Source organism: Dromiciops gliroides, chromosome 1 (assembly GCF_019393635.1).
Source record: "Dromiciops gliroides isolate mDroGli1 chromosome 1, mDroGli1.pri, whole genome shotgun sequence".
NCBI classification, from domain to species: domain Eukaryota; kingdom Metazoa; phylum Chordata; class Mammalia; order Microbiotheria; family Microbiotheriidae; genus Dromiciops; species Dromiciops gliroides.
The window spans coordinates 571,916,861-571,939,542 of record NC_057861.1 but is presented as its reverse complement, the minus strand read 5'-3'; positions in this window follow the sequence as shown (position 1 = coordinate 571,939,542).

Genomic DNA, 22,682 nt, shown 5'->3' with positions numbered 1-22,682 from the left:
CTAGTCTTTTTCTAGTCTCTGTATTATTCATGCAAGCAAAATTTCCAAGGTATACATTTTAGGCTTTCCCCCACTCTAGGCAGTTTCTGCCATTGCCTTGTTGAGCTTGCCCATTGGATTTCCATTTTACATTGTGTCTCACTCTCAGACCTAGGATACTTCCCCAATGTAGGAACCCACCCTCATTATAGACCTGATTATATAACCCATTGCTTATCTATACCTTCATACCACTTATCTTCTTTCCTTATTTGCCTCAAAATTTCCCCTGTGGGTCTTATGCCCTCCCACTCCTTCACGTGCCAGTTGCCCCCAGGAGTTCCAACTCCACTCCTCTTCCTGAGGTAGGATGGATGGACTTCTTAAACACCAAAGATCCCAGACCACACCCAGCATTAGGTCACAATATCCTTTCATAAAACATCTCTTTTTACCCATAGGAATATTCATCAGTAGAACCCTCTCCACAACCAAAGCAAAGTTTCCTTTTTCCCCTCTTTTCAATCCTCCCTCATCCTCATACACTCCCATGCATGCTTTTCTTTTTTTTCTTTTTTTGTGGGGCAATGAGGGTTAAGTGACTTACCCAAGGTCACACAGATAGTGTCAAATGTCTGGGGCTGGATTTGAACTCGGGTCCTCCTGAATCCAGGGCCAGTGCTTTATCCACTGTGCCACCTAGCTGCCCAGGCTTTTCTTTTACTGAGATCTCAAGGGTCACCTTACCTTCATTGCTAACCAGGTACATGCATCACTAGCAGAAACTGTTATTTCTTTTTTTTTCCCCAAGCAAAATATTATTTATTAATAGGGTATTTAACCTCTTATTTTGCTTTTTTCAATGCAACAAAGGTTTATTTTATTTTTTCCAGTTACATGTAAGGGTAGTTTTCAACATTAATTTTCATAAGATTTAGAGTTCCAAATTTTTCTCCCTTCCTCCCTTTCCTACCCCCGCCACAATACAGCAACCAATCTGATATAGGTTACATATGTACAATCCACAAGCACTCTTTTTATCAGTTCTTTCTATGGGAGTGGATAGTATGCTTCATCATTAGTCCCTTGGGATTGTCTTGGATTGTTGTATTGCTGACAGTAGTTAAGTCATTCACAATTACTCTTAGAGCAATAATGCTATTACTATGCACAATGTCCTCCCAGTTTTGCTCACTTCACTATACATAAGTTCACATGAGTCTTTCTATGTTTTTCTGGGATCATCCTGTTTGTCATTACCTATAGCATGATACCATTCCACTACAATCATATTCCACAGATTCTTCAGTCATTTTTCAGTCAATTGATAGACATTCCCTTGATTCCCAATTGTTAGCCACAACAAAGAGTTGCTATAAATATTTTTGTACAATTTTCCCCACTTTTCTCTTTTTCACAATTACTATTGTTAACTATTTTCCTCTATCCTATTCTCTTCCCCATGATATTTACTCTATTATCTATCTTCTCTCACCCTATCCCTCTTCAAAAGCGATTTGCTTCTGTCTGTCCCCTCCCCCAATCTGCCCTCCCTTCTTTTGCCCCTTTCTCTATCCCCTTCTCCTCCTATTTTCCTGCAGGGTTATATAGATTACTCTACCCAATTGAGTATGTAGGTTATTCCCTCCTTGAGCCAATTCTGATGAGATTAAGGTCTTTGAGCCAATTTTGATGAGTGTTAGGCTCATTTACTGCCCAGATTAAGTAGATAACTCTACCCAATTGAGTGTGTGTGTTAATCCCTCCTTGAGTCAACTCTGATGAGATTAAGGTCTTTGAGCCTATTCTGATGAGTGTAAAGTTCATTTACTGCCTTGCTCCTCCCCCATCTGTTCCCCCATTCCATAAGTCCTTTCCTGTTTCTTTCATGTGGGATTTCACCCCATGCTACCTCTGCCCTTCCCCCTCCCCCAGTGCATTCCTCTAACCCCTCAATTTTACCCTAAAGATATCATCATGGGGCAGCTAGGTGACACAGTGGACAAAGCATCCACTCTGGACCCAGGGGGATCCCAGCCAAAACCCAGCCTCAGACACAAGATAGTCACCTACTGCAAGACCCCAGGTATGTCCCCCAACTCCAATTTTTTATGGTTCTCTAGGGTCTTATATTTGAAAGTCAAATTTTCTATTCAGTTTAGGTCTTTTCAGCAAAAATACCTGAACATCCTCTTTTTCATTGAATTCCCATTTTTTCCTCTGAAAGATCATAATCAGTTTTACTGGATATGTGATTCTTGGCTGTAGTCCCAGTTCCTTTGCCCTCTGGAATATCATATTCCATGCCCTCTGGTCCTTTAATGTAGAAGCTGCTAGATCTTGAGCTATCCTGACTGGGGCTCTACAGTACTTGAATTCTTTCTTTTTGGCAACTTGCAATATTTTCTCCTTGACCTGGGAGCTTTGGAATTTGGCTATAATATTCCTGGGAGTTTTCCTTTTGGGATCTCGTTCAGGAGGTGATTGGTGGATTCTTTCAATGTCTATTTTACCCTCTGCTTCTAGAATATCAGGTAGATTTTCCCTGACAATTTCTTGGAAGATGGTGTCTAAGCTCTTTCCTTGATCATGGTTTTCAGGTAGACCAGTAATTTTCATATTATCTCTCCAGAATCTATTTTCCAGGTCAGTTGTTTTTCCAAAGAGATATTTTACATTGCCGTCTTTTTTTTATTCATTTGGATTTGCTTTATTGTGTCTTGGTTTCTCATAAAGTCACTGGCTTCCATTTGTTCAATCCTTATTCTTAGGCAATTATTTTCATCAGAGAGCTTTTCCATTTGGCTTTTCAAGCTGTTGACTTTTTTCTCATGTCTTTCCTGCGTCACCCTCATTACTCTTTCCATTTTTTCCTCTACCACTCTAACTATTTTCTATCTTATTTTGCCCTATTTCTCCTCAAAAGTGTTTTGCTACTGACTGCCCCCTCCCCTGCTCTACCCTCCCTTCATTCACCCTTCCCTCCTTCTTTCCCTCCTACTTTCCTGTAGAATTAAATAGATTACTCCTCCCATTTGGGTCTGTATGTTATTCCCTTCTTGAGCCCACTCTGATGAGGTTAAGGTCTTTGAGCTAATTCTGTTTTCTAAATTTTTCTTCCTCCCTCCTCAATTCTCCCTATGAAATCAAGCAATTCAATATATGTCATACATGTGCTGTTATGCAGAACATCTTCACCTTCCTCGAAAGTGTTTTGCTTTTTACAGCTCCCTCCCTCAAACTTCCCTTCCCTCCTTCTACTTTTCTCCATCCCCCATGTCCTTCCCCTCCCACTTTTCCTCAGGACAACAATATATTACTATACCTGCTTGTGTATGTATGTTATTTCCTCTTTGAGCCAATTCTGATGATAGTAAGGTTCACTCACTCCCCCACTCCTTGCTCCTCTTCCCCTCCTCTCCATAACCTTTTTTCTTGTTTCCTTCATGTGAATTACCTCTCCCCAGACCATCTCTCCCTTTCCCCCTTCCCCCATCTATTCCTCCTACCCCTCACCCCTATTTTAAAGATGTCATCATGGGTTAGCTAGGTGGCACAGTGGACAAAGCACCAGCCCTGAACCCAGGTGGCTCCAATCCCAAATCAGACCTCAGACATAAGACACCCCACCCTGTTTGCCTCACAAAGAACAAAACATAAATGCTTTACAGATATCATCCCTTCATATTCAGTTCAGACCTGTGTCTTCTGTGAATTCCTTACTGAGAAAGTTCTTATAAGTTCAAAGTATTATCTTCCCATTGTGGAAATTTATTTTGATTTGGGGACCCTACCTTTAGACTGAGAATAGAAAGCCTTAGGCCCTCAGGGTCTCTCCCCCTCCTCCTCAGCTTCAGCTGAGCGAAAAAGCCCCATGGGCTATACAAGACGCCAGGTCAGACAGCTGGGGGGAAAAAAGCCCCCAGCTCCCTCCGACCTGAGTGGAGCTATCTGAAAGATAGCCTGTGCTGAGGGACGTGAAGTGGGAGTGCACCCCCCACTCCAAACCAGCCGCAGCCCTGCCTGGTGGATTAGCTTGGTCTGTGGGGGTGAAGGAAGCCCCAAGATTTGAGTGGAAAGAAGAAAAGGTATATATAGACCTGGGAATTAGACAGTGAAAAAAGGAAGGGGACGGACTAGGCGGACTAGAGAAGGACGGACTAGGATAGAGGCTGACTAGAGGGGAGCATGGACAAGGACGGAGGAGAGTTCAGTTCGGAAAAGGAAAGACGGGGCTGACAAGGTTACAGGCCTTAATACAAACCAGGGAAAGTGTAACGTGCCCTGAGGCTGGAAGCGGCTAAGGCCCTTATTGTATTCAAGAAGTTTGAAGCACAGCAGGTGGGAAAGAGACACAGTGGAAAGAGACCACAGGAAAGCAGTCAGGTTGTACATTTTATTTCCCTGTATTCCTAATTTGAAATAGTATCTCATAAGGGGGCAGCTAGATGGCGCAGTGGTTAAAGCGCTGGCCCTGGATTCAGGAGTACCTGAGTTCAAATCCAGCCTCAGACACTTAACACTTACTAGCTGTGTGACCCTGGGCAAGTCACTTAACCCCCATTGCCCCGCCAAAAAAAAAAAAAAAAAAAAAAAAAAAGAAATAGTATCTCATAAATAAATTCTGCTTTGATTATTTGGTTAAGAGACTTCTTAATCTTTAGTTTATCAGTTTGGGAACAGTGTGGTAGAACTTTATAAATGGCCCATATTAAATTAAACGAAGTCAGATAGCCAAATAGTCAAAAGTCCCCAGTTTAGTCCTCTAGTCAGATTAGCCCCCCAAATTAGGCTAGTCAATTAAAAATATTTCACATTTGAATGGCGACCATGGCAGGACTTATGGCCCAATTATAATTTTTCTAAATTTATCATTTTTCATATAATCATAATTTTTCATAAATCCAATTATATATAATTTTTCCAGGTTAGTTATAGTTATGAATAATTAATTTTTTTACACCATGTAGGAATGTAAGTAGTTTGATCTTTTAATATCCCTCATGAAGTCTTTTTCCTGTTTACTTTTTTATGCCTCTCCAGGGTCTTGTATTTGAAAGTCAAATTTTCTATTCAGTTCAGGTCTTTTCATCACAAATGCCTAAAAGTCCTCTTTTTAATTGAAGTACCATTTTTTCCTCTGAAAGATTTTAATCAGTTTTGCTGGGTACATGATTCTTGGCTGTAGTTTCAGTTCCTTTGCCCTCTGGAATATCACATTCCATGCCCTCTGGTCCTTTAATGTAGATGCTGCTAGATCTTGTTTTAGCCTTATTGGAGCTCCACAGTATTTGAATTCCTTTTTTCTGGCTGCTTGCAATATTTTCTCCTTGACCTGGGAGCTCTGGAATTTGGCTATAATATTCCTGGAGGTTTTCCTCTTGGTATCTCTTTCAGGAGGTGATCTGTGGATTCTTTCCATTTCTATTTTAGCTTCTGCTTCTAGAATATCAGGGCAATTTTCCCTGACAATCTCTTGGAAGATGCTGTATAAACTCTTACTTTGGTCATGGTTTTCAGGTAGTCCAGTGATTTTCAAATTATCTCTCCTGGATCTATTTTCTAGGTCAGTTGTTTTTTCAAGGAGATATTTCATATTGCCCTCTATTTTTTTTTTTTTATTCATTTGGATTTGCTTTACTGTGTCCTGGTTTCTCATAAAGTCACTAACTTCTATTTGTTCAATCCTAGTTCTTAGGCAATAATTTTCATCAGACAGCTTTTTTATCTCCTTTTCCATTTGGCTTTTCAAGCTGTTGACTTTTTTCTCATAGCTTTCCTTCACTGCTCTCATTTCTCTTTCCATTCTTTCTTCCCTCTCTCTAAATCTTGCTTCTATCTCTCCTATTTTCTCTTCAAAGTCCCATTTGAGAGCTTCCATGGCCTGAGACCAATTCATATTTTTCTTGGAAGCTTTGGATATAGGGGCCCTGAGCTTGCTATCCTCTTCTGAGGGTGCACCTCGATCTTCCTTGTCACTAAAGAAACTTTCAATAATTCACAACTTTCTTTGCTTGCTCATCTTGCAGTTTTTCACTTGACCTTTATCTCTAAGCTACACTGTGGAAAGCTTTAGCAGGTCCCAGTGTTTTGGTTTGAGGGAGGGCAGGTTTTTTCTCTTGCCCAGCCTGTTCTCTGGTCCGAAGTTAACCAGCCAGCAGAGTGCTGTGGTGGTTTTCAGCTTCAATGAGCCTATGCCCCTATCCCTCCTGGGCCTCCCACTGCTCAAGATTTCTTCCTGGTTCCCTGCTGGGGTGGGATATCTGAACTCTTCCTCAGGTCCTAAAGACACCTGTGTTTTCCACCCTTGCCTCCCCCCAGCCGTTCAGCCCTCTCACCTGACATTAAGCTTAGTTCCAGAAGACTCTGGTACTGTGGCTGATTCAGAGCCTGGGGATAAATTCCCCTTGTGCAGCACATTTGGGGTCTTTGTTGGCACGATGGGAGGGGGGTTGGACTCTGCTAGTGGCCCAGAATGGCCCCCTTTAATCTGGAAAATAATCTCATAGTGTTTTTTGTGGGTTTTCCTGCTCCAGGGCTTGTTTTATTGCTGTTTTGGGGGTAATTGTGTCAGGAGCTCTGTGTGTTTAATGTCTTTCCTCTGCCATCTTGGCTCTGCCACCCAGGTGCTAAGTCTTTTCAATCTTACTTTCTGTCACTCTTCAGAGGTAGTGAAATTCAGGGGTAAAGCAAGGTGGTTCATTGTCACTACTCATGTAATATAGTTCAAGAAACTATAGCTATTGCAATAGCATAAGAAAAAGAAATTGAGAGAATCAGCACAGACAAATAGAAAACAAAATGACAATTATTTGCAGATGCCATGCCACTTAGAGAAACCCAGAGATTAAACCAAAACAAATGAAACAAGTAACTATTTTAATAAAGTTGCAAGACACACACACACAAAATCATCACATCTATATATTACTAACAAAACCCAGTAAGAACAGATATCAAAAGAAATACCAATCAAAAAAAATATATATATATATAACATCTGGGAATTCACCTACCAAAATACACACACAGGACATACATAACTACAATTTTTTTTAAGAATTAAAGGAGGGCATCTAGGTGGCACAGTGAATAAAGCACCAGTCCTGGATTCAGGAAGACTTGAGTTCAAATCTGGCCTCAGACACTTGACACTTACTGCGTGAGCCTGGGCAAGTCAGTTAACTCTCATTGCCCCACCAAAAAAAGAAGAGATTTAAAGGAAAATTTAAATAATAGGACACATTAATTGCTCATGAATAGGCAATTACAATATAATTAAACTTCATAAATTGATGAACAGATTTAGTGCCATACCAAGTAAAGTACAAAATGATTTATGGTTCTAGGCAAGATATTTACCAAAGCAAAAGTACTCATAACATTGCCAGTATTTCTCTGGGAAGGCATATGAACTGGGGAATGGCTGAACAAGTTGTGGTATATAAGTATATAATTGTGATGGAATACTAGTATGCTATAAGAAAAACACTTGCATGAAAAAATGAAGAGGGAAATGTGCAGAACCAAGAGAACATTATATACAGTAATAGCAATATTGTTATAGATGACTTTGAGTGAATAAGTTATTTTGACTATTATAAAGGACATGTGAAGAAAGGTGCTGTCTGCATCCAAAGAAATAATAAATAGAAGTATGCATAGGATAATTTTACCTATATATACCTATTTGTGTCTAATTGTAAACATGGGGGTGGGAGGAAGAAAAAAAAGAAAAAAGAAGTTTACATGATAATTCTGTTGTATATTTGAAAGGAATAGCAAGTAGATTTGTAGTTTCATGTGCAGTTATCCTTTTTTATTCTACTATGTTATGGAAATGCTTGTTTTATTTCATAAATTAAAAAGAAAAAAGAAAAGAATGAAATTAAAATGGACGCTTTAAGGAAATTTGTTAAGTTTCCTGCATTCTTTTTCTCCCCCTCCCAATTTATTTTCTTTTAAAAATTAATTTTTAATTTTATATTTATTGATTTTTATAATTTTGCATCACCTCAGTATAACTCAAGGCCCAAAGCCCATTGGTATGAGACTCTTTCCTTATGGGTGTAGATCAATGTCTCATGCCTCAGTGAGGGGTTGGTGCAGAGTTGATGAGAAGGGAAAGAAGAAAGATCTGTGTTTTTAGTCTCTTCATGTCTTCTGACTTCCAGCTTCAAGAGAAAAGAGGGATGATACCAACCCCACTTTAGGGACTTTCTTTTTTAACTATGTTTTTTTGTTTGTTTAATTAAAAAAAATTTTAGGGACAAGCCTGTCTCACCAGTAATGTTTCAGCAGTTCAAATTCCATTGTCTGATTAATGAACAGTGCCTGGACTTCAAACATGACCCTAAACAGGAAGTGCTTGTCTGTACCTCTAATCATGGCATGTGAAACCAGGGAAGAGCCCAATATACAAGGTCTAATAGAGGGATCAAGAATAGGTCACTTTTGGTCAAAACATTTCCTTTTCTCCCCTTCAAAGGAACATTTCCTTTTCTCTCCTTCAAAGGAAGTAAATAAGAGTTGTCATATACTTTAGTTGAAATACTGTAATAATAACTCGGGGACAACCTTTTTTGTTTTTTTTTTAATAAACATTTTTATTTAAAGTTTTGAGTTCCAAATTGTATTCCTCCCTCCCTCCCCTCACCCTTCCCTGAGGCAGTAAGCAATCATATAATGTAAAACATCATCATATTCGTCATTTTGTACAATAAAACTTGAATAAAAGAAAAAATGAAAATTAGCATGCTTCAGTCTGTGTTCAATCAATATCAGTTCTTTCTTTGGAGGTGTATGTTTCATCATTACTCCTTTGGAATTGTCTTGGATCGTTGTATTACTGAGAATAGCTATCAAACGATATTGCTGTCACTGTGTGCAATGTTCTCCTGGTTCTTCTCACTTCACTCACTATACATTAGTTCATATAAGTCTTTCTAGGCCTTTATGAAATCATCGTGCTTCTCATTTCTTATAGCACAATCATCTACCACAGTATGTTTAGCCATTTTCTAATTGAAGGGTATCCCTTTGACTTCCAATTCTTAGCCACCACAAAAAGAGCTGCTAGAAATATTTGGGGATGTCTTTGGAATATAAACCTAGCAGTGGTGTCACTGGGTCATATGCACAGTTTTATGCCCTTTGGACATAGTTACAAATTTCTCTCCAGAATGGTTGGATCAGTTCACAGCTCTACCAACAGTGGATTAGCATCTCAGGGACAATCTTAACATAATCATAAGTCAAACTCACTTGATGGAGTCTATGAGTTTCAAAAAGTTGGGTAAAAATGATACTTAGAACTTGCTAGAAAAGTTTTGTAGCTGGGGGCAGCTAGGTGGCACAGTGGATAGAGCACCCGCCCTGGATTCAGGAGGACCTGAGCTCAAATCCAGCCTCAGACACTAGCTGTGTAACCCTGGGCAGATCACTTGACCATCATTGCCCTACCAAAAAAAAAAAAAGTTTTGTAGCTCAAAATTTGGAACTAACACATTAAAGAGACCTTGTTCATTTCTGAAGAGTGATGGCTATTTCAGCATAAAGGTCATAGATACTTTGATTCCTTTACTCCAAAATGCAAAACTGATTCCTTATATTAATTTCTATGAGTACGAAACCAATTTGGTCTTATGGGCTATTGGGAAAACAGCATCCAGTAACACAAATCCCAGGGCTATATTTTCCCTTTTTGTCAGCAAGGTCTTGGCTGTTCCCAATGTGGACTGTTTGGTAAGTCTCATACTGTAAGTCAATCCTATGTTCTTGAGTTTGAAAAATATGGCATGTAGCAATAATTTTTAGCCAATGAGCCATAAAGGCTGGGACAGTCATATAACTAGCAATATTTTTACTTAGCAATCAGTCAATAAAGGTGCACCTACTATGTTTCAGGAATTATGTCAGATGCTAAGGCACTTAGCCAAGGTCAAAAACATAGGACAAAAACTACTGGAGTGAGGCAGCAGTGGGCTTTGTTAATACAGAGGGTAGTCCAGGTGTGAATGCAATCATACTAGGAGAGGTCACAGCCTGATCCTGATTTCTATAAGGTAGGCACTATAGTGACAAGAGTGCAGTGGTGTGCTAGAGTCAGCTTGAACTACTTTATGAAAGCCAATTGTTAAATTTTCAGTGTGAACATTGACACCTCAGCAACTGGTAAACCTATAAATCAAGACTTGATTGTTTTGTTGATTGTCTAGACTTGAGAAAGTGATGGAGAAAATGTTACTAATGCAGATTAAACATAAAAATGTGCCATAAAAACCTTTTCCCCAAAGAGCCATTTGTTAAACTTTACCAACATGCCCCAGGCAAGACCATGGAGGAATTACTCTGTGGATAGCTCAGGCCAACAGAGGAATGATAAAGCACACATTTATATAGTGCTTTGCGATTTAAGACAAACTTTACATATATTCTCATTTGAACCTCAGACAAAGAAACTGAGTATAAGAGGGGTTAATAATTTTCTAAGAGTCACATAATTAGTATGTCTAAGGCATGATTTGAACTCCCACCTTTCTACGTCCATAAGAAGCTAGGTGACACAGTAGATAGAGTGCCAGGCCTGGACTCAGGAAGAGTCATCTTCCTGAGTTCAAATATGACCTCAGACATTCACTAGCTATGTAACCCTGGGCAAATCACTTCCCCGTGTTTGCCTCAGTTTCCTCATCTGTAAAGTGAGATGGAGAAGGAAATGGGAAACCACTCTAGTATCTTTGCCAAGAAAACCCCAAATGGGGTCACAGAGAGTTGGACATGACTGAAAATGACTGAGCAACAACAACTGCAAAATGACTGAGCAACAACAACTCCAAGTCCTGCATTCTAAAGTCTGAGATACCACATTGTCTTAAAGAAAGCAACCTAAGACAGTCTTATGCTAGTTATGGTTATAGGCTAGACTAGTGGAATCAAAAGTTCCATGTTTGCTGGACTATCTATGAACACTTCACTATAGAAATAATTTTAAAGTAATTTTTAAAAAATTAATTAAATTTGTTTTCCATTAACAAAAAAATATTTTCTTTCCTTCCCCCTCCCCCATTTGGAAACAAAACAAAGTCCTTATAACAAATACACATAGTCAAACAAAACAAATCCTCATATTTCTCATATATATTCTTGTATACATCTACATGTATTCTCATATATCCCCTCTCTGTAAGGAGGTGAGTAACATGTTTCATCCTGAGTTGTCTGGAATCATGAATGATTATTGCATTGATTAGAGTTCTTAAGTCTTTAAAGTTGTTTGTCTTTACAATGTTGTTATTTTATAAATTGTTCTGGTTCTGCACACTTTGTTCTGCATCAGTGCATGTAAGTCCTCCAAGGGAAACCCTGGAAATGTTACCAGTATTTTTGCTGTAGTAAATACAGCAGGAATCAGAGAAAAATTTCATGGCCAAAAAAATCCCCTTTCATTTATATGGTCAAATGTTGATCAACTTTAATTATCTGTGATAGTATTCTGAGATACCTCCTTATATGAAATGTACTAAGTGTAAAACATGTGTCTTTGAACTAGTGAATGAACAGCAGTCTGTTTTATGAGTCATAAAATTTTAGGAGCTTGACTCTTCACTTTTAGTATTTGGGATTCAATCTTTTTTTTTTTTTTAAATAAATTGAGGGGGCAGCTAGGTAGCACAGTGGATAGAGCATTGGCCCTGGAGTCAGGAGGACCTGAGTTCAAATCAAAGCCTCAGACACTTGACACTTACTAGCTGTGTGACCCTGGGCAAGTCACTTAACCCCAATTGCCTCACCAAAAAACAAACAAACAAACAAAAGAAAAAAGAAATTTAAAATAAATTGAGGGCATTGGACTGGATGATCTCTAAAGTCCCTACCAGCGCTTATGTTCAGTGATTCTATGACTCTAAGTAACATAGGGAAATAACATGGAGACAAAGAGTTGATTAACAAGTCTGACAGACAAAATGATGAAAAATATTCTTGCAAAAAATCCAAATGCAATATCAAAGTCAAGTTCAGGGATATCCAATAAACCAAAGGGGTAGACAGGAAATGATTCTTGAAATTTTTCTGTCATGGACCCCTTCACCAGGTTTGGTGAATCCTATGAAACCCTTCTCAGAATCATGTTCTAAAATGTATAAAATCAAATACATAGGATTACAAAGAAAGTGAATTATATTGAAAAAATGTAATTTCAACCTCCCTCCAAGTCCTTAGATCCCTTGAATTAGGTCCACTGACCATACATAGACCCTAGCTTAGGGACCATGTTTTAAAAGTTCCAGTTACAGTGGTATATACTAACTCCTTGGGGCAATCTAACAGCCCACATTAGTGGTTCTCCATGAAACTCCTCTCCTTTCCACCTCCTAGATTTTCACATTCTCCAAACTTTGGCCCAGCTATAGTCCACTGCCTTTGTAATCTGACTTGGGTCTGGAACATTACAATGGCACCTCTATCCCAAGACCACCTCTTACTCTATGAATTCTGGGAAGTTAGGAAATGAAAAAGTGAGGTGGTGGGGAAGGAAAAGGGAAAAAGAATCTCAAGGCCTGGGTAATGGGTTTGGAAGCTCAACTATCCAGAAGCCTTTCTTTGCTGTTAACTTAAATGGAATGAATGAATGAAGAGATAAACAGAAGAATAGATGCATAGATGGATGGATGGATCAGTGTCCTGAGACTCTTCATGCTTTGCAGGGAGCCAAAAAGAAGTTTGATACCCTCAGGCATACATCTATTATGCAGAAGTGAAAGAAATAGGGAAAGGAACAGCTAATGTTTTTTTCCAACATTTACCTAAGTTTTGCAAGGGGGGCAGGGAGGAGTCACAATTCAGGTGGCAACTGAGAAGTTTCCCTGCTTGAGGTAAAGGGTTGGAAGTGGAGAAATTCTTTCTGGTTTCCATGAATCAGAAGGATATGCTATTGAGTTCTCTTGAACCTGTCCTTAGTACACAGGAGCTTCATTCTGAGATAAACTGCCATGTCCCAGAATTCTTCAGGTCACATTAGAAATCCTCCAAAGAGCTTTGTTTGTGAAGAGCACATTGTAGCCTGTTTTATTTTTGCCGTTTTTTGCCAGAGTTTAGACAAGATCTTATATATCTTATACATCCTAGCAAAAGACAAATGGGGACATTTTGTGGTGGAGGGAGCATGTAAACAATGAAATCCTTGAAGTATTGAAGCTAAGTTATGTAACTAATTATCAGTTCACAGACCCATAGAGGCATAATTAGGGTGGAGTCATCATGGCTTTGACCCAGGGCAGGAAAATTTAAGAGGGTTTAGGTAGTACTTATGCTTTTTCAGCAGGTAAAAACAACTGAGCTTAGCACCTGATTAGCAAGATAGTTAATTTAAAATAGGAAGCTATCAGAAGAACTTATTGCTTGGTCCCTATCTTGTGACTCAACTAAATTTAACTTATACCCATAATGGTCCTACCCTGCTCTCTCTCCCCAAATCTTCCTTTCTGAACCTGCCTTCTTACCTCTGGTTTCTCAGTGACCTGGAATTTCAGTCCAAAAGGAGTAGTTGGGAGAAGGAGGAATGATATTGGGTGTCCCAGAATCTCTTCCCCTATAGGCCTTTGTTTCTAGAGACCTGAGGACTCTTCCTGTAATCTCCCTCTTCAAGGGAATTTGAATGAATGAATCAATGAATGAATGTGTGAAGTACTGTGCTAAGCACTTAGGATATAAATTAAAGAAGCAGGGGCAGCTAGGTGGTACAGTGGATAGAGCACCGGACCTGGAGTCAGGAGGACCTGAGTTCAAATCTGGCCTCAGACACTTAACACTTACTAGCTGTGTGACCCTGGGCAAGTCACTTAACCCTCATTGCCTCACTTAAAAAAAAAAAAAGAAGCAAAACAATGTCAGTTCTCAAGGAGCTCACTAAATGGGGCAGATAACATAAAAGAAAGTTCAACTTCAGGGTAGATAGGAAGTCCTTTAAATCCTAAGGATACAGTGAAGGGGAAGTTGGCAAGGCCCAGGGGTCCTTGGGTTAGATCAGTAGGTCACATGATAGTGCCAGAAATCTGCAGGGTCACAAAAGCAGGGTAGATGGTAAAGGCAGAAGGAACTTAAGAGGCAGTGATCATGCACATGTTACTGAAAGGAACATAGGTAGTGACTTTCATCGATTCCAAGTTATGCAAACATTTGAGCAACTTGTATGGGTTTTGAAAGTAGCTCCTATCAGGGAAGTAGGAAAAGGCAAAGAGAGAGGGCATCCCTGGTGGTAGCCGGTGTTCTTGCTGAATGGATTCTGTCATAGTGTGGATATGGGAGGAAAAGTGGGGGGAAGATGATGATGGAAAGGAAAAATTTATTTTAACTTGCTCTAGGTTATGGCTCTCACAGACCCATCTTAGTTGAAAGAGCACTGTATTTGGAGTCAGAATCTGTACTTGGCTATTTGGCCTATGTGGCCTTGGGCCAATTGTTTCACTCTTCTGGGCCTCATATTTAAAATGAGAGGGTTTGATCAAATGATACCTAAGGTCCTTTCTACCTCTAAATCCTTTGATTCTCCTGTCCTCTCATTTCCTATAAACAGTGGAAAGTGAAAATAATTTTCAGTAAAGCAAACTAATTTTCAGATGACATTCCCTGAGCTGAGCCAGGGGAGGACCTTCCCTTCTGGTTCCCCTACTGAGTCAGAGAGAAACAATAGAATGAAGGACTTGGGAAAGGAATGAAGAACAAAGTGGATGAATAAATAGTTAAATGAAAATTGAAAAGAACTGACTTGATATACAGTTCAGTAGGAAGTTGCTTTCACTATAGGTCTCCTTTGCTAACTCTGAATTGGCCCCTATATGTTCTCTCCCTCTCTTTTGTTGTTTGTCCTTCTTTCTCAAAGAGGACCATGACAGATGTCATTACTTGCAGTGAATTGGATTTAAGTGAGGAAAGGCTGTGTAAAGTCACCAGCCTTACTTTCTCCTCTGGAGCCATCTGGGACCAGTGGCAAGATATATTGTGAGGATGACTGGAGATAGCCCTGTATGTTTTTGAGGTTGTGACTTGCCCAGGGTCACACAGCTAGTAAGTATCAGAGGTAAGATTTGAATTTAGGTCCTCCCAACTTCACGGCCTGTGTTCTATCCACTGCACCACCTAGCTACTCCATTTCTCTCACCAGTGCAGTGTTTGTTTTCTCCTTAATTTCTATTTCTCTAGCTGGACATTTCGTCTCCCTTTCCTTTCCTTCCACTTCCCTTCCCTCCCCTTCCCATCTCTTCAAGTCAGGGCATAATGAATCAGAGTAAGGTTTAAGAAGATCCTTATATATTTTCTTTGGGGCCAAACTTCTACAGACCATGATACTTTCTACTTAAGTTCACAGACAGGACCCCCTTTGAGAGAGAGGCTATACTTGAGGCTGTTGGTGACATTTTAGTGATTTTCCTGTCTCGAGTTCCATAACAGTTTGCCCAAAGGTATTTGATAATGCACGTTTCAAAGGTCCACCTACACTGCTCCAATATAAAGGTTCACCATCCTTCCTTCCTTCCTTCCTTCCTTCCTTCCTTCCTTCCTTCCTTCCTTCCTTCCTTCCTTCCTTCCTTCCTTCCTTCCTTCCTTCCTTCCTTCCTTCCTTCCTTCCTTCCTTCCTTCCTTCCTTCCTTCCTTCCTTCCTTCCTTCCTTCCTCCCTCCCTCCCTCCCTCCCTCCCTCCCTCCCTCCCTCCCTCCCTCCCTCCTTCCTTCCTTCGGCTTCCTAACTCCACCAGGCTGGAAGTACAAAACATACTCATGGGCATAATCCCATTCTGATCAGTACAATAGCTTTGACCTGCCCCATTTTTCTGACCTGGGTTCGTTCTCCCCTCCTTAGGCAATCTGGTGGTTCCCTATTTAGGGGCAGGGAGAGGTAGAACATTAGCATTTTAACACTGAACAGTGTGGAAACCCAGTTGGTTTAGCCTGATGCCTTGAAGAATTCCTGAGTTTATTTAGTCTCAGCCTCCCTGGTAGCAGGGATTACAGGCATGTGCCACTACACCCAGTTCAATAAATTTATTTGTTTTATATAGATTGGCAAGAGAACAGTATTCAAAGATAGACATAGAAGGCAAGTAAGGTACAAGGAGGGAAAAAAAGAGCACTCTTTGAACAATTAAAAGCAAAATGAAAAGGGTTTAGGAAAAGCAAAGACTTCCTTTACATCAAAGGTATCCTGAGTGCTGCTCAAACCAGATTAAAGTTTAATTGGGAAATAGTTAACAAAATAAATAAAAATACAATAAAATATTGATAATATAATATGTGGTTTTCAAAGTCAATATGTACCTATAAAGTTCCTTAGGGAATAGTGAACTCCTGTTTCTATTTGAGTTTAACCCCATTGCCTTATATACTATTTTATAAGAACATAGATTTAGAGCTGGAAGGGACTATAAAGGCCCTCTAGTCTAACCCACTTCGTTTTACATATGAAGGAACTAAGACCCAGAGAAACCCAGGGTCATATACCTGGTATTCTGAGGCAAAATTTGAATTCAGGTCTTGATAACTTCAAGTCCAACACCCTACCCATCATTATACCATGTGAAAAGTTGACATATGGCTTTTGTTGATGAATAAAGAGAAATTCTGCTGTGACCTGTGAAGGATGTTTCCTGAAAATCTATCAAGAACTCAGAATGGTAATTATTCCCATTTTATCCTGTATGCAGCTTGTTTGTACATAGTGGTTTCCATATTTTCTCTCCCATTAGACCAGGAATGCCTTGAGAGCAGAAGGTTGGTTCCAGTTCTAAATGTTCCTGCCTATTCTTTAAGGCAGGAATCCAAATGTTTGAATTTGAGTCTTCGTTAGATCAGTGGGGCCCAACTCAAGTGCTACCTCCTCTGTGAGGCCTTCTTTGATTTCCCCTGACAGAAGGAATTCTTCTAAACTGAATATTTGAATAACTCCTATGGTATTTGTCATACCTTAAATAATCTGTCCAGTACAGTCCAGAATATGCCCTAAAAGATTACTTTTTTATTTTACGATGTAGTTATATGGACCCTACTGAATATGACTCCTGTCAGGTTTTTTTTTTCAGGGCAATTGGGGTTAAGTGACTTGCCCAGGGTCACACAGCTAGTAAGTGTTAAGTGTCTGAGGCCAGGTTTGAACTCAGGTACTCCTGACTCCAGGGCCGGTGCTCTATCCACTGTGCCACCTAGCTGCCCCTCCTGTCAATTTTTTTACAAAATATACATAAAGGGTGTTTCTAGCTCCTGTATAAGCACTTAAATCCTTTTTGGCTTTTTATATCATCTGTGGGTTGTCCTATAGATAATAAATATATTGTTATGTTGAAGGCTTATACAGGATTTGGGTACCCCTTTTATTCCCATTTGTAGAGACCTAGATTATAAATGAGGGCAATATAAGCCAGAAATACTGATTTGAAGGTAAAGGGATGGTGAGCCCTTAAAATTAGAACTGGTACATGAAAATACAGTATTTGAGTGTCCTGGACAATGGGCAAAAGACCCTGATGTTGGGAAAGATTGAAGGCAAAAGGAGAAGGGGGTGACAAAGGATGAGATGGGTAAATAGTGTCATGCAAGCAATGAACATGAGTTTGGACAGATAGGGAGATAGTGGAAGATAGAAGGGTCTGGCATAATATGATACATGGGGACATGACTGAAGAACAACAGTTACACTTGTTAACTACTTGTAACTAAACACAAAGAGGAACGTGATTCAATTTAGTCTTATTCAATTCAACAAACGTTCATTAAGTGTCCACTACCTAGGAGGCACTAAATTACTCTAGGGGCACCTAGGCAAATAGGACCTAATCCCTACCCTCAGGGGGCTTACACTTGACTTGTTTAACCCCTTTATATATAGTAGGTGCATTTGAAATGTTTGTTGTGATCCATTGTTGAATACCTCTAGTGGGAATGAGTTGCAAACATTTATTTTTCATTGTTTAAAGTCATATCTATTTTTTTTGTGCTAAAATTTTTTTTCAAGCAATAAAAGTTGTATCCTTTTAGTACTTGGGGATTTATGTGACTATCCTTTTTAAAAAATAGTTTTATAAACATTGATTATATTGGAGTCAGTAGACTATAGAACCAAATAAAAAATTAACCACATGAGAGACTAAGTTAAGAAAGAAGAAAATAAAGAGCCATTATGTTTGGCTTGAAATGCCCATTACAGAATTGAAGTTTAAACTGTTACCTTAGATGTTAAGTAGTTTAAATTCAATTGTATTTATTTTTTCAAGGATCTGTCATTTTTCAGTGTACTCCCTTTGCTAATGCAGACTTCTTTCCATCTATATCTTAGTAAACCATTTTCATGAGTTGTCATGGTTAAAAAAAAGTACCTTGGCATATAATAGGTGCTTTTAATTTAATTTAATTTAATTTAATTTAATTTTTTTACGGGGCAATGGGGGTTAAGTGACTTGCCCAGGGTCACACAGCTAATAAGTGTTAAGTGTCTGAGGCCGGATTTGAACTCAGGTACTCCTGAATCCAGGGCTGGTGCTTTATCCACTGAGCCACCTAGCCGCCCCAATAGGTGCTTTTAAAATGCTTGTTGGGAGACAGCTAGGTGGTATAGTGGATAAAGCATTGGCTCTGGATTCAGGAGAACCTGAGTTCAAATCCAACCTCAGACACTTGACACTTACTAGCAGTGTGACCCTGGGCAAGTCACTTAACCCTTATTGCCCCACCAAAAAAAAATTGTGTTGATTGGTTGAACAAATAAATTCATCACCTATTAGGCAATATTTCAAGAGCCTTTGTGAACTTATTGAGACTAATCCATAGTCAACAGTCAGTCAATAAACATATATATGCCAGGCACTGTGCTAAGCCTTGGAAATACAAACAAGAAAAAGGACAGACCATGCCCTCAAAGGACTTTACATTCTAATAGGGAAGACAACACTTAAAAGGAAGATAAAAAGAGGGGATAGTGAGAAGGTATGTGACATAAGACAAGATAGAGAAACCCAGAGGAATGCAGCCTCGTGGAAAATGAGGAAATGGCTGTCCCAGGCACCTTCTTTATATGGAAGTTCTAGAAGGCATCTACCTGCTAGTTAAAGGGAGGGACCTTCCTTAGACAACAAACTTTTACAAACAGTATTATTTAAAATATTAATATAAGTTGTAAGTAAAACCAAACCAAAACAAAACAAAAAACCAGAAGCATAGGTAACAGATTTTAGAACTTAGCAAACACAGCAAAAAAAAAAAAAAAGCCACACACATCAAATTTTATTGATTTTGTTTTTGCTTTACCTTTCTATGTCTGATACTTAAATAACAAGTGAAAGTTAGCTGAGCAATTCTAACTAAAACTCCAAATATATATTTACTAAAAAGGAAATATCAATTTTTACCTCAGTAGAATAGGAGCAAGTAGCTAAGTAACACTGTGTATGGAATGCTTGGCCTGGAATCAGGAAGATTCATTTCTGTGAGTTCAAATCCAGCTTCCGGCACTTACTAGCAACCCCAGGCAAGTCACTTAAGCCTCTTTGCTTCAGTTTCATCATCTGTAAAATGAATTGGGGAAGGAAATGGCAAACCATTCCAGTATCTTTGCCAAGAAAACCCCAGATGGGGTCCCGAAGAGTCCAACACAACTGAAAAATGACTCAACAACAAAAGAATGTAAGCTCCTTCGAGGCAGGGACTTTTGTTTTTGTTTTTGTGTCCCCTGAACCCAACACAGTGCCTGGGACATAGTCATCACTTAATAAATGTTTACTGAATTTAATAGAACTGAGTTGGCATAGAACCTGTCCCTGAGTCATACTCAAAGACTTTACAGATTGAACAGACCTGTCTTTGCTCCTCTGACATAGCCTTTGACAACTTGGGATCACTTCCATACCATAGCAAGGAAGAAATTGTAACATGTAAAAATATATTGAAATTATGATATGATGACAAATACAAACTAAAGAGTAAAGCAAGAAGCCAACATTTATTTATTAAGCGCTTCTTCTATGCTGGGAACTGTGCTAAATTCTGAGAATATACATGTGAAGAATGAAACAATCCTCACTCAAGGATATTACATTCTAATGGGGAAGACGAGAAGAATGTATATAAATATGCTATCTGCATCCAGAGAAATAACTGATAAATAGAAGTATGTATAGAATGATTTTATGTATGTGTGTATATCCACCCATACACACACACACACACACACACACACACACACACACACACATACACACACACACATATATGCATCTAATGGTATCCATCTCTAGGATGGGGGCGAGGGAAGAAAAAAAGGAAAAAAAGAAATTCACATCATAACTATATTATATATTTAAAAAATAGTAAGTCATACATAATAGATTTGCCATTTCATGTTTTTATTATATGGTGTTATAGAAATGCATGTTTTATTCCATAAATTAAAAATAAAGAAAAATTTAAAAGAAAAAAATTTTAAAATAAAAAATAAATATGAGTAAATACAAAGTACTTAAATACAAAATCATTTGGGAGAGAGTATACTAGCAGTTTGGGGAGATCTGGAGGTGCTTGAGCTGTGTCTTGACAATAGAATTATCCTGTGTGAGAAACAGAGAGACAGCTTGTCTGGATGACAAGGTTCAGGAGGGAGAATAATGTCCAACCAAGCAGGTAAGATGGATTAGAGCCAAGTTATGAAGCCTTTAAAAGTAATACAGAGACGTTTTTATTTTATCCTAAAGTCAATAGGATGCCATTGTAATTGACCAGATCTGTTCTTTAGGAAAATCTTTTTAGCAGCAATATTGAGGATGGACTGAAGGTGGGAAAGACTTGAAGCAGGGGGACCAGATAGCAGGTCATTGTAATAGTTCATTTGAGAGGAAATAAGGATCTGAGTTAAAATGGTAGCCATGTTAGTCAAGAGAAAGGATCAACTTATGAGGGCTGCTGTGGAGTTAGAAATAGTAAAATTTGGCAACTGAATATGTGGGACGAGGGACAGTGAAGAGTCCAGGATAATGCTGAAGCTACTAATGTAGACAACTGGAAAGATGATAGTGCCTTTGACAGAAATAGGGAAGTTTTGAAGAGAAAAAAATTGGGGGAAGGGGAACAAATTCAGTTTTGAAAATGTTGTGTTTGAGATGTCTGTGGGATATCCATTTTGATATAACAATAGGCAACCGACAATGTGAGATTGAATCTCAGAAGAGATATATGCTGGATATGTGCATCTGTGATTGGGTTTTTTTTTGTTTTGTTTTGTTTTTGCAGGGCAATGGGGGTTAAGTGACTTGCCCAGGGTCACACAGCTAGTAAGTGTCAAGTGCCTGAGGCTGGATTTGAACTCAGGTCCTCCTGAATCCAGGGCAGGTGCTCTATCCATTGTGCCATCTAGCTGCCGCCATGATTCTTCATTTTTTAAAAGAACTAATGACACCATGGAGTGATGTCTTGACTTATATGTGAATTGGATTTAAGTGAGGCAGAGTTGCACAAAGTCATCAGCCCCTCCCTCTCCCCCCCCCCACCTCTCTCTCTCCCACAGTTATCACAGTCTAGTGGCAAGACAAAAGTCAAGATAACTGGCCTGGGATACACTGACTTTGGAGTCTTTGATGTCTGACCAAGCTTTTTCATGGCCATTGGAACAAGTTGTTCTCATCTGCTTATTCTGCTGGGGTAAGTCTTCACATGCTTGGGGTAGAAATCTCCCTAACTACCAATGGGTTTGAGGCTTATTGGTTACCCTCAACCTGGTTTAGCCTGTCTGCCAAGACAGTTTACTGGGGTGTTGCTGCTACATATGCAGCTTCTTGGAATCACAAGTTGGATGAAGGTAGACCCTGAATATCCTATTCACCTCTGTGATACATCTACATAGGTGGAATGTGGAGAGAGAGAGAGAGAGAGAGAGAGAGAGAGAGAGAGAGAGAGAGAGAGAGAGAGAGAGAGAGAGAGAGAAAAGAAATGTGGTCCTAGGACAGAACTACTTTAGGGAATAGCCACAATTAGGGAGTGAGATGTAGCTGATGAGACAGCAAAGGAGATGGAGAAGTAATCAGAAAGGTAAGAGGAAAACTTGAAAAGAGTAAAGTTCTGAAATCCCAGAGTGGAGAGAGTAATCAGAGGAGATGGTACTTAATAGTGTCAAACGCAGCAGGTAGGATTGAGAAAGATGGGGACTGAAAAAAAGATCATCAGATCTGGAAGAAGTCATTGGTGAGGTCTCAGCAAATAGGAAACTTAGTCTGGGGTTAATACTGCACTGTCCAAGGGAGAGGGTGCCCTGACCTATCAACATAAATGTTCCAGTTCACTTGAGTTACATTTCTCAATCAGCAATTTGACAAATAAGTGATGTGCGTGATTGGCCAGTATAGACCAGTTTTTCTTCAGGCCTGTTGAATTGGAATTTAGACTAGATGACGTCTATATTTAATTTGGTCAAATTCAACAGATTAAGTCCCTACTATTAAAGACTGGGTGGAGGGAGGAAGGAAGAAAGAAAAAGAAAGAGAAAGGAAGAGAAAAAGCAAGGAAGGAAGGACAGAAGGAAGGTTGGAAGGGAGAGAGGAAAGAAGGGAGGAAAAGAAGAAGAAAGGGAGGGTAAGAGACGGGAATAAAAGGAAAGAAGGAAGGAAGAAAGAAAAAGAGTTTCTGTCCTCAAGGAGTTTACTTTATTGTAATGTTGTACTTGAACTTGCCTTTG